Source organism: Erigeron canadensis, chromosome 9, assembly GCF_010389155.1.
Source record: "Erigeron canadensis isolate Cc75 chromosome 9, C_canadensis_v1, whole genome shotgun sequence".
Taxonomy (NCBI): Eukaryota; Viridiplantae; Streptophyta; class Magnoliopsida; order Asterales; family Asteraceae; genus Erigeron; species Erigeron canadensis.
The window spans coordinates 14,327,482-14,341,702 of NC_057769.1; positions in this window are offsets into that span (position 1 = coordinate 14,327,482).

Below are 14,221 nucleotides of genomic sequence, written 5' to 3' on the forward strand. Positions count from 1 at the left end.
AGCCTATGTTAATATAAAGTAAAGATAAAACTGATTAGTTTAGGTGAAAGTGTAGCCTAAACTAATGTAATAAAGAAGTCTCGAGCATATTTAAAGTTGTGTTAAGGTTAACCCGTGCTAGTTGTAAAGCTAGTGCGTATGTGGTCACTTGAGTTGCTTCTTGTGGCATAGTTATGTTTGTTTGTTCCGGGTGGATAACTAACCACCAATGCCTAAAGGCATAAACGGTATATTCAGTTGGAAATGACTTTGTCTTTCCTTAACGACACCGATGGCCCCTTATTGGTTACCCATCATGTCGGGTGTGAGGACTCCCTGTATGGTCTATGACCGCCTACACACAACCCCACATCCCTAAGTATGTGTGGCTTATGTCACATAGCCTACATCTAGGGAAAAGAAAAGTAAAGAAATAAAGAAAGTAAAGAAAGATGAAAAGTAAAGCTTTATGATGATAGGTACATTTAGGACTACGATGAATTCCTGATGTGTTATGCTATATGATGCTTATGATGTTCGTGGTGTTTCTTATGTTTATGATGTTTATGATGCTAATGTGATATTAACGTATAACGATGATATGCTTTTGTTAATATATCTAATTGGCAAATGTTTTCAAATATGTTATTCTTACTTAGCTAATTTATTTGCTAACACTTGCTCTTTGAAAATGTTGTGCCATCAGATTAGATGAGTTTGGAGCTAAAGAAAGGATAGCTTGGTGAGGTTGGGTAGAGCCATTAAAGACGATAGCATTTATGTTCTTGATGCTTAAGATACCCTTAGCCTTTTGTTTGGATACTTCATTTACGATATTAGGATTAAAGACTATGTAATAATGCTTGACATTTATGTTGGTGCCAATACTTGGATTTTCTTTTATTATTTCGATGATGCTTATTGTAACACCAAATGTTTTCAAATGTTTCATCCGGTTACGGATGGGCAGATTTATATGAGATCCTTTTCCGCTATTATTAAACGCCGTTAGGTGGAAGTTTTTGAAAATCCAGGTTTTTAAATGACGGGTGTTACAAGTTGGTGTCAGAGAAAAGAGAAACCTTATGCTTCTAACGTTGATGTAGTATCTGAATTTCCTAATGATCTCCCCGGTATTCCTCCTGACTGTGAGGTCACATTTCAGATAGATCTTATGCCTAGTGCTACACCTGTTGCAAAGGCACATTATCGTTTAGCTCCTACTGAAAGGAAAGAGCTTGTGTCTCAGCTCCAACAGCTACTTCACAAAGGTTTTATATGTCCAAGTTCCTCACCTTAGGGAGCTCCGGTTCTCTTTGTCAAAAAGAAAGATGGTTCTATGCGTATGTGCATAGACCACCGTGAGCTAAATAAGCGAACGGTTAAGAATAAGTATCCTCTCCCACGTATTCATGATCTCTTTGATCAACTTCATGGCGCTTCTCAATTTTCAAAAGTCGATTTACGATCCGGCTACCATCAATTAAAAATTGATGAAAAAGATGTAGCCAAGACAGCTTTTCGTACACGTTATGGGCACTATCAGTTTCTTGTCATGCCGTTTTGGTTGACAAATGCTCCTGCCGCTTTTATGAATCTTATGAATCGGGTATGTCATCTGTTTCTAGATCATTATGTGATTGTCCTTATGACAATATTCTTATTTACTCTAAGTTGAAGTTGAGCATTGTGAGCACTTACGAACCATTCTTGAGGTTCTCAGGGAGAAAAAGTTATATGTAAAGTTCTCAAAGTGTGAATTCTAACTCTGAGAAGTGCAATTTCTCGGGCCTGTCATCTCGTTCGAAGGTATAAAAAGTTGATCCTCGAAAGACTAAAGCTGTCTCCAAATAGGAACAGCCAAAGACACCCACGGAAATCAAGAGTTTTCTTGGTTTAGCGGGCTATTATCGAAGGTTCATATAAGTTTTCTCTCGTATAGCTAAACCTATGTCAGAATTGACAAAGAAAGGAGTGAAGTATGTGTGGACTGAAGCTCAAGAAAAGGCCTTTCAAACGCTTAAGACAAAGTTATGTGAAGCTCTTGTCCTCGCCTTACCAGAAGGTACTGATGATCTTGTTGTATATAGTGATGCTTCTATTTCAGGTTTGGGTTGTGTTCTTATGCAAAGGGACAAAGTCATTGCATATGCTTCACGTCAGTCGAAGCCTCATGAAAGGAACTACCCAACACATGATTTAGAGTTAGCTGCTATGGTGTTTGCATTGAAGCTATGGAGGCATTACTTATATGGCACTAAGTGTACATTGTACACTTATCATAAAAGTTTGCAATATGTGTTAACTCAAAAGGATATGAATGTAAGACAACGAAGATGGATGGAACTTCTGAAAGATTATGATTGTGAGATTAAATATCATCCTGGTAAAGCTAATGTTGTTGCAGATGCATTAAGTCGGAAGGTGCAGAGTTCTTCTTGCAAATTGATGAGTATGGTTGTCCAAGCTAAGTCTGGGTTGCTTGAGCGCATCAAGAAAGCCCAGGCTAAGGCTCTTCTGAAAGAGAATGTTGACAAAGAAACTATCAGTTAGAAGAAGAAGCGCCTTGTCATGGAAATGAACAGTCGTGGATTGCAAACCTATAAGGGTCGAATTTGGGTACCATTGCTTGGTGGTAACCGAGAGTTGATCCTTGAAGAAGCCCATAGGTCAAGATATTCGGTTCACCCCGGTATTACAAAGATGTATGCAGATTTGAAGTCTATCTATTGGTGGCCAAATATAAAGGGATAAGTTGCTCATTTTGTTGAAAAATGTTTGACATGTGCATGTGTGAAAGCTGATCACAAAAAGCCATATGGTTTGTTACAACAGTTGGAGATTCCGGAATGGAAATGGGATCATATCACCATGGATTTTGTGACCAAGCTACCAAGAACACCAAAGGGAAATGACATGGTATGGGTTATTGTGGATAGGTTGACGAAGAGTGCTCATTTCTTGGCAACATGACTAGATGTACCACTAACCAAGATGGCAAAGATTTATGTAAATGAGATCGTTTCAAAGAAGCATGGTGTTCCTTTATCCATTGTTTCCGATCGAGACACAAGGTTGTGTCTAGCTTTTGAAGGGGTCTTCAGCGAGAGTTGGGTACTAGAGTTAACTTAAGCACCACCTATCATCCCCAAACTGATGGGCAAAGCGAGAGGACTATACAAACATTGGAAGACATATTAAGAGCTTGTGTTTTAGAATATGGTGGAGCATGGCATGAACACTTGAAATTGATTGAATTCACTTATTATAACAGCTATCATGCAAGCGTTGGAATGCCACCATTTTTCTTCAAAAACTTCGATCATCATCATCATCAAATCAATCAATCTATCTTTGTTCTTCAAGTTTTGGTAAGTAATCATTAGATTTAAATATGTAATTGTCTATTTTTCAAGCAAATCGATGGTAGATTATATATATAGCCGTAATATGTATGTGTATATATATACATTGCTGTTCATATATATGTATTTATATATATATATATAAACTGATTTTTGATCAGAGAAATCATTCATTTGTGTTATTTTGTTAAATATCTATCCAGTTTTACTTGTTATTAAGGTTGGAAATCATTCAAAGTTCTCTTTTTCTTCTTCCTTTATTGTTTCAGTCGACATTTAGGGTTCTTGGCAAATTCTCTGGATATTGGTAAAGTCTGTGGAACTATAGAATTTATAAACTCTTTGTTTTTAAAGAACTTATGTTAATGAATTTAACAAACTCTAGGTGATTTTTGAAGAATTTAAAAAGTTATGTGTCTCAAGTTTACAAACTCTCTAGATTAAATTCTTTAAAGTCTGTGAAATCCCCAAATTTATAATCTCTCTGAATAAGGTCTGCGGATAAGTTGATAAGTTATGTGGATAAACTCTCTAGATAAACTCTCTAGAAATTTAGTTCTTCAAAATAAGATCTCTGCCTAAGTCCTTCAAAATAACTTCTCTGAACAAGTTCTTTAAATAAACTCTTCAAAAAAGTTCTTTGGAGTAAATTCTTTGAAAGATTAAGTTCCTTGAAATATATAAACTCCGTGTCATATTTAATTAACGAAGAACTTATAAACTCTCTAAATTAAACTCTGTAATTAAGTTCTCTGAAGTTTACTAAATACTATGAAAAACTAAACTCTCTAAAACTTAAACTTTTTCGACTAAACTCGTTAGAAGTTAAACTCTCCGATATATATACGTATGTATAAGTTCTTGTTTCAGTGGTCAAAGACAAAACTTTAAGTCATTGACATTTCAAGTGTTTACAAGTCCAACAAATCTATTATATACATATATAATACGACATTACACAAGACATAATGGCATTTCCTAAGACACTAGTATAGGATTTGGACGTGTGCTATTAAGTAAGTACTTACTGGGTGACTTGTGCACAGTGTAGGACATTTGGACAGATATTGTTCGTGTTTCAGGTGTACTTGACTGTTCGTGTTCTTTCATCTAGGATATTTATACTTATGTTGCTTTCAGGTGAGTTTTGTAGCCCCTCTTTTTACAAGTTTTGCGGTGGAAAGTATACTTATTTTTCAAACAGTTTTGTCGATTTCTGTTTATGTTCAATATTGAGCATGTACGTATAGAGTTACTTATGCCATTTGACATGCTTTGATCTTGTTTGTATGGTGTGTGATTATGTGTTTGTTTGATGTGCTATGGACGTGCTTATTGTATGAGTTGAGACTTGGACTTAAGACTTGAGACTTGGACTAAGGCAGGTACTGTAAGACCGGACTTTGAGACTTTTGGTCTCGTGACTTTAAGACTTGTGACATTGAGACTTCTGACTTTGAGACTTGTGACTTTGAGACTTGAGACTGTTGAAGAAATACTTATTTTGACTTAAAAGAATCGACAAAAGGCTTATTTCTTTGACTAGACTTTTGGACATAAAACCTACAAACTCACCAACCTTTATGTTGACACGTTTTAGTATACTTTTTAGGTACTCAAGCTTCTTAGGAATAATGACTTGCATGTTAGGACTGGACTTCGGAGATTAATGTTCCTTTAATTTGTCAGACTTTAAGTCTGCATGCCTTGGCTTATTTATTGTTATGGACGTAGTTGTAATAAGATTTTCTAGCGTCGTTCTGACTTTGAACTCACGTTTTGGGAATATATATTTTATTATATTCTATTTCATTTAGCAGTATCTATGTAAATCATGTCGTGCTGTACTTTTTATGACACCTCATGTTTCCCCCAACGGTGGGGTGTTACAAATAACTCCAACGTTATAGCAAAATACCCACCAAATATAAAAAAAACTAGAAAGGTTATTGACGAAACTCTCCACCAAAGGGGGTGGATTTCGACCAAGCCTTAAGAGTAGGGATGAGCAAAAAACCCGTAAACCCGTGCCTCACCCGGAACCGACCCGTACCGACCCTACCGAAGCCTAAACGGGTTGGTTCTCGGTTCCCAATTTCAATGGTTTCCCGGGTTTGGTTTGAGCCGGGTCAAAACTCAAAATTTCACGGGTAGACCCGGTAGACCCAAAAATATACTATATTTCATATAATCTCTAATATGTATGAGGAAGAAGGAGATGAATAAGCAAACATTAGTTCATCTACTGTATCTCATCTTTCAATTAATACATCAACAAAATAAGAGAACCCCAAACATTGTCTCCATATTCAAGTAGATAAATGGATGAGCTCCCGAATATATTATTAAAAGAAAAAAAAAGAAACTAAAACAATAGGAGTAGTTGGTGTCTTCATGTGGTAGGTTGACTCCAAGAAAGTAAATATAAAATCTAAAGAAAATCAATGAACTTGTTTCATGTTGGCTGCTGCTCAATATGTATGTTTTTGGAGTTTTAAAATGAAAGATGGAAGATGGGGTTTTAGAAAGAGACAGAATAAATAAACATTTAACTTTTATCTTTTTATGTTGCTATGTACTACGTATATATATATTTAATTTAACATATTATATAGTCATCAAATTGGTGGCAAGTGGAGTCCAGCTGTACATTATTTTATTCCAAAACCATTAACCAACAATGAAAACGGTGTGCTATTTTTTTTACCACTTTCTCCCATCTTCTTTTTGAAAGGAAGGAACATTTTATTGTCATAATAATATGAGTCTAACTTCTCTATCTTTCAATCTTCTATCCATAAAAAAAATTAGGTTTTCATTATGCGGAGACCAACATCGGTGTCTATTTCAATCTTCTGTATACATGTAAATGTATTAATATGTATTTGCATGCTTTTGTTCTAAATTGTTGTAAAATTCTACATGGAAATAGAGGATGGCTTCTGTTATAATTCAACCAACATGTTTCTTGCCTAGCAGAATTAAACAAAGGATCCAAAGTGAAGGTTGAGTAAAGTCCAACGGGTCATCACATGAAAACCGAGCCCGACCCGTCAAAAACCGGACCCGACTCGACCAGGAGCTCAATGAGTCGGGTTTCGGTTCCTTCTTTTGTGTAATGTCAGGTTTCAGGTCTACATGGTTCGGGCCGGTTCATAACCCGTGCACATCCCTACTTAAGAGAAAGAAGAGAGGGATACTTGGAAAAAGGAATTTAAGCCTTTGATAGGTTACGGTGAGATTTCACCAAATCAAACCCTAACTTGGAAAAAGAATTGATCCCAATCGAGAATTGACAAGAATTTGGAAGGCTTGATAAGGAGAGGAAATCGGATTCAAAAAGGGCAGATCCTAAAAATAAGATTAAATCAGACCTCAGAGGCTAGGCGTCGGATCTTGAAGGCTAAACTGATATATATATATATATATACATACGTGTATATATATATTTAAGAAGGCTAGAACTGATATCGGATCCTATACATACTATATAATCTTCAATATATATTATCTATATATATATGTTTCAGAAACCCACAGTCGAAACTTAGAAGGAAAGGACCCGAGGTCAGAGTTTAGAGAAAGGGAATTGAAACTTAGATCGAAGTCTAAGGTTAGGAGAGAAAATCGACCTCTTAAGCCTAGGCAGAAGATTTCGGACTCAAAGTTATGAAGAGGAGGAATAGGAAAGAAAAGGAGATCGGATCCTAGAGAAAGGAAGATCGGAACCTAAGGAAAGGAATGAGAGCCTAATTGATACATATGTACGTATATATGTATATGGAAATAGAGGAAATCGGATCCTATAGGATCAGGAAAGGCGAGCGCAAAAGATCTCTCTCTCTCTAGATGATCCTAGAAAGGAAGTTGGAGAGAGAGAGAGAGTCAATGTAGGATCCTAGGAAACAAGCCGGGCCGGAATTAATTTGACATTGGCATAAGTAAAAGAATATAAAAGAGAAAGTAGAGATTAGAACTGACCAAAGTGACAGAGACCAAGTTTATGAAGATCTAACCTTCACTTATATATTTGATATGGCTGTCTAACCTTAGAAATCATCCAAGCTAGACATATTTATGTGAACTAGTATTACTACACATTCTAATACACATCACTTATTCTAGGACATTCTATACCTAGTATTGTACTGGGCCAGGGTCCATTACTAACAGGCCCCAAAATACGAGAAAACCCTAATTTGGCTGCCTATAAATACTCCTAATCATTTTGTTGTCAGGGACATTCATACACATTCTCTCATTCACACGCACATTTATAATATTCTCTGCAACTGCAGAGAATATACAGCAGCAGCAATACATTCATATTCATCAACATTCATCATCAATCAATCATTATATCAAAATCGTATTACATCCATATCCTCCATAGATCGATACATCTCTATGGGAAAATCATCTTACACCTTAGATTCGCCAAGAGGTTTGCACTACTTAGTAGGAGATCTTAATGATTTTCGTGGTTAAGCCCTCTTTGTGATTGAGCTCCTCATTTTCATGCTCAAATAACCTCTATTTATAAGGGTGGAATACCCTTTGAGGTTTTATTCCTTTTCCAATGTGGGATGAGAAGAAATTTTCTGAATCTTATCCCTACCCCCCCCCCCCTTCTTCGACTGCCCTACCTAGGCCCTCCATGGGTCGTACTTTCGACCCCCATGTGCGAATGGGTCGACCCATGGTGCAATGGTGCCCGACCCGATTTGACCCGGCTTGACCCTTTCATCATTTTCAAATCTATTTTTGGGAACTTTTTGTTATTTTCATTTCTAATGGCTCTTTTGTTATCTATATATATGAAGTTCAACTAAACCCTCTATATTGTTCGTGTGCGACCCAAAAGGTTCATAGATAAATGGTCGTATAGATATATTATAATATCCTCACAATTTCAACACCTAAGTGAGTTAGTTACCTGAGAAACTAACCCAATAATATATATATATATTATAGGGCGAGGATCCTGGAAGAAGGGGTGTTAAGGAGAGAAGGGAGAGAAGGTCCTATTGACCGATCAGAACGCAACATGTGTCTAAATTAAAAAAAAAAAAGCGCGGTGGCAATTTCGTAAATAATTTAAAGTTTTGTGAAGCTTGGTCAGCTTCAACTCTCGGTGGGTTGGGTCAGCTTGGGTTAGGTCAGCCTGAGTTGGATCAGCTTAGTTTGGGTTAGCTTGATCAGGTTGGGTCAGCTTATGGTCTGGGTGTGTTTGGGTCAGCTTGGGGTCTGGTGAGGTTAGGTCAGCTTGGGTCAACTTGGGGTTGGGTCTGGGTCAGTTTGGGTCAGCTTGGGGTCAGGTCAGGTTAGGTCAGTTTGGGTCAACTTGGGGTTGGGTCAGTTTGGGGTATGGGTCAGGGTTGGGTCAGCTTGACACACAATCTACACAAATATAGATTATAGGTTTTGGATCAGCTTGGGTTCTGGGTTGGGTCAGCTTGGGTTCTGGGTTGGATCAGGTTGGGTTAGCTTAGGGTCTGGTCAGCTTGGGTCAGCTTGGGGTTAGGTTAGCTTGACACAATTTACACATACTCTACACAAATGTAGATTATGGATTTTGGGTCAGTTAGGTTCTGGGTTGGGTCAGCTTGGGGTCTGGTCAGGTTGGGTCAGCTTGGGGTTGGGTTAGCTTGGCACAATTTACACATAATCTACACAAATGTAGATTATGGGTTTTAAGTCAGCTTGGGTCACGTTGAGCCAACTTTGGTTCTGTGTCAAGTTGCATCAGCTTAGTAACTGTGTCAGGTTGGGTCAAGTTGGGTCAGCTTGGGGTCTGGTCAGGTTGGGTCAGCTTGGGGTTGGGTTAGCTTGACACAATTTATACATAATCTACACAAATGTAGATTATGGGTTTTGGGTCAGCTTTGGGTCTGTGTTAGGTTGAATCAACTTGGGTTCTGGGTCAGGTTAGGGTTGCGTTGGGTCAGCTTGGGGTCGGGTTGGGTTAGTTTGGGGTTGACCAAGCTGACCAACCAAGCTAACCTAGAACCTGGGCTGACCAAACTAACCCAAGCTGACCAACCAAGCTGACCACCCAAGCTGACCACCCAAGCTAACCCAGAACCCAAGCTGACCCAAAACCCAGGCTGACCAGAAGTTTGATTTATTTACAAAAATGCCACCGCGCAAATTTTTTTTAAAAACGACGTGTCACACTCTGATTGGTGAATATAACCTTCTCTCCCTTCTCTCCTTAACACACCTTCTTATTTGATCTCTCTCATATATATATATATATATATTAATACATACATTATATAAAGGATAAAGTTTATGTGTTAGATACATAGGTTTTAGTATAGAACCCTTTTCATTTATTATATTAATCCATAAAAAACATAGGATTTAATCATTTATTAGTTATACAATAAATATTAGTATGTGAGATGTAATATATCTAAGCTTAGGTATCTACAACTATATATTCAATATTCTCTATATAATTCATCAACTATAACAAAGGTGTACCTTTTTCTAGCTCGAGTATGAAAGTTTATTAGACAAAAAGAAATCCATGTAAAGCATGTGAAAAGGTTTAATGATCTTGAAGTTATACTTGGTCTTGAAACCGGCTCACTTTTGTTTAACATCATCTAAAACTTTTTCCCAAGAATCACAGGGATAGGGGCGGGTCCCCTGTTTTAGTTGTTTCGTGGGTCGATCACCTCCCCTTGGTCGGCCTGAGTTTGGACAGCAGCCGAAGGTAGATGTATGGCGGCAGAGGGTTTTATGGGCAATATTTTATCCCGAACAATCAAAATAGGAGATCGAACATATATTCAAGTTTTTTAGTTTATCTATTTTAAGTTTATCTGTTTTTAAACTTTATTTCATATTTTACATTACATAGGGATCAGGGGGCATAGCACAATTCTTCTTCGAGGAGGGATGGTTTTCCCGGGTGACTGATCCTGCCATAATGTACTCCTACCTATGTAACCGTATCATTTGGAATCATATATTTGATTAATTTAAAGGGTTCAATGTGATGAGAATAACGTTTTTACTCGCCGAATCGCCAACATAGGCAGCGATGGAATCGTAATCGATTTCCAAGATTCGGGAAACTGACCAAAAGGATGTCAATTGAAGTGGGATCATTGGGAAGAGGAGCATCTTGAAGAAGGAGGTGGTTAAAAGTTTAGGAAACCGATGAGAACGATGGGAAGGAGAAGTATCTTGGAAATCATAGCGATATATATCTATCACCTTCTTGTTTCGATAATTATGAAGTGGTGAGTAACAAATATTTTTCGTGGGTTACAGAAGCTGGTTGTCGTTCAAGAAGAGAGTACTCCTCAAAGAGAAATCACCGGAGTGGGTTACACAAACTAGTTGTCGCGAAGATATCTAGTGGTGTTTTAAATCCTCTTGTGCGGAGTGAAAAATCAGTCAATGGTGTTGATAAGAGCCAAGGTCACAAATTCAACACTTAATCAACATGTTTATGCTCGTTAGATGCACAAAAATCTTTTTGCTTGGAATAACATAGATCTAGGCTGAATGGAAGAGGGATTTAAAAGAAGAAAAATATAAAAAAACAAAAGATTATAATATAGATTGAGTTTGTTTTGAGATGGGTTATTGGGTTGAGATAATGTGCAAATCATTTAAGGCAAAGTGATTTGGGTTAGAAAGAAAGAAAGAGATGGTTTAGATAAAGAGGTGGGTTCTTTACTTGGTGAAAGAAAAAAGAAAGAGTGGAGCAAAGACTAGTTTGCTCCTCATATAGGAGGCACATGGATGCTTTAATGGATAATAGTTCACGAAATCATTAACTTGGATTGAGATTACCACCAAAACATGAAAACCAAATCAAAATCATCACTTTGTAATAAGTTGGACCATACTTGTAAATCATATGATAACACAGAGACCAAACATGGAATTTGTTAATGGTTTTGATTTTTGATTTTAAATTTGGTTTTAGATTTATATATATTAGGGTGATGATGATGTTGACACTTTAGATGAATACAGATTGAGCATGATGGGGGTAAATAGTGATACACTGAATTTGTATAATAATAACAAGGAAAAAATTCATAAAAAGGTAATACATTTACATAAATTTCCTATTAAAGGTAACCTATTTTGTTTTCGTCTATTTAAAGGACCCTATTTGCCAAATTTTCTTAATAAAGGGTATCTCGTTAGTTTTTGACAGACGACGCCAGTTAAGTTTCACGTCACCGATACCACATCATCAGATTTGCTGACGTGGCAGTTGACTTTGACTTACACACCAATAGTATAAACTCTTTCTTTTTCTTTTCACATACAAATAAACAAATACTTACCACTCACCCTCCCACCAAAGCTCTCTATGACCCTGTCACATTTATCTCAAACTCAAGCATAATTGAAAAAAATTAAAAGTTTGCTTGGTGGTTCAGGCGTTCAGTAATAATTAAACAAAGCAAACCTAATAATAATAAGCAGAATTCATTCCACGAGTGTATATAATTATTGTATTTACAAGAACTCCTCCATCCTTTCTTTTATTTTATGTATTACGATAGCTTGTAGGCTGTAAAAGCAGTCCTAAAACCCAGAATTTATTACATAGTTAAATACCTTTTGCAAGAACAAACAATATATATCGCAACATCCATTTTTTCCGATGATTCGTCATCGACGGTGGTAGTTACCAAATATAGACAATTAGTCGTTGGTGGTCAATTAACCATTTTTACCGGCGACTCTCGCCGGCGCTAGCGACTCAATGACTTAGACGGTGGTGGTTACGATCGATCAGATGTCAGCTCATAAATAGTTGTTTCAACAAATCCCTCAATGGCTGGAGTTCTTTCTTTGATTAATCTTTGTATTTTGCTATTCAAAGAAATCCCATTTGGATCCGACAATAAGGGGTTTTGTGTGTTTTATACCCAAAACCGATAAATATGTATAGTAAAGTCAATTGCCACGTCAGCAAAACTGATGACGTAGCATCGGTGACATGGCACTTAATGAACGTCATCTGTCAAAAAGTAACGAGATACCCTTTATTAGGAAATATTTGGAAATAGGGTCCTTTAAATAGACGAAAACAAAATAGGTTACCTTTAATAGAAAATTTGTGTAAATAGGTTACCTTCTTATGGATTTTTCTCTAATAACAATAATAATGAATAAAGGGGGAAAGTTGTAAAGAATGGAAGTCGGAGGGTGTAAACTGTACAAATGAAAATGGGATTGTTGGGAGCCAGTGTATATATACATGATGTAATATACATTTTGGAATATAACTTCAGATATTAATCAAATTCTCTATCTTTTCCTCCAATTACATTTCTCTTATATCATTGGTATCAGAGCCAACCATCGGCCTTCTTCTCCGGCAACACTCCTGGTGGCCAACTCTCTATCTCCTGTGACCTAATTCATCACCGGCGACAATTGGAATCATAGATTCCGACGATTTTTCGCAGAATTCTCCATCTTACAACGAACGATTTCTGTCATTATTGCCGACGGCGATAGTAACGTACAGATCGAAGAAGATGACGACGAGAAATCAAGAAAATGGAGAAACTCCTAAAGGATCTATCTCGGGTAGATCAGTTTTAATCCACAACTCACACCGGACTTCTAGATCTTAAAAAAATGTTCATCGATATGCAAAAATAATGGGAAGACAAATGTGAGTAGTTAGCGAATCAAAGAGTGGCGATTGTGACAGGCGGTGATAATCATGGTGGTCAATCTAGCCGGAATTGTAATATTAGAAGGATGGCTATATAAGTATGAGCACTACTTCTCCTTTGATGAAAAACTAGATAATTACAAGGCCAGGTATGATGCTCTAAACTTAAAAGGTATGGCTTTATCATGGCATTTGAATTATGTGCAATCTAGTGGTTAGAAAATGATGAATATTGGTTGGAATGGGTATATGAGAGCCATTTCTGCTAGCTTTGCTCAAAATTTAATAGAAGATGTTATGGGATCTCTTAAGGCATTGACTCAAACAGGGGAATTAGATGACTATAATGATCCATTTGACCTATTATTGACAAAAGTGACTCTAGTGGAGGAATATACTATAAGTTAATATATAGAAGGACTGAAGCCTGAAATTAGATGTCCAATTAGACTGTTTAAGCCAAAAACCTTGAAAGGGGCATATTCATTGGCCAGAATGCAAAATCAGGCAAATAAAACCTTAGGAGTGTGAACTGTGACCGCAAGCATCTAAATTCCCTCCCAATAGGAATTATGTGTATCCTGGAATTAGTAAACAACCTCTATTACCATCTCCTGCAAATTCTATACCTATAAACCCAATTGTGCCTAGGAAGGTTAACAATAAATTTTTGGAAGACAAAAGAGCCAAGGGAGAATGTTTTTATTGTGATGAAAAATTTGTGGCTGGACATCAAAAAGTTTGTAAGGGAAAGAAGCAATTGTTTTTTGTGGAGATAGATGATTGTAAGGGAAAGAAGCAATTGTTTTTGGTGGAGATAGATGATAGTGTAGAAGAAGGAAGTGAGCTTATGGTGAAGGAAATTGTAGATACATAGCAATTGATACATGGAGAACCAAAAATCTCTTTAAATGCTATGATGGGAATTCCTTCCTAATCTACAATGCAAGTCATTGGTTTTGTGGGCACCAAAACGTTACACATATTAGTGGATAGCGGTTCTTCTCACAATTTAATGAGTGAATCTGCCACTATCTAAGTGACTTGTTATATTCATCAAATTCCACATGTCAAGGTGGAAGTGGCTGATGGAAATAATATGGGGTGTATGAGTTTCTGTAGGAAGTTTGATTAGATGATGCAGGGTAACAATTTTGAAGCTGATATGCTGGTTATTAAATTGACAAATTATGATATTATTTTAGGG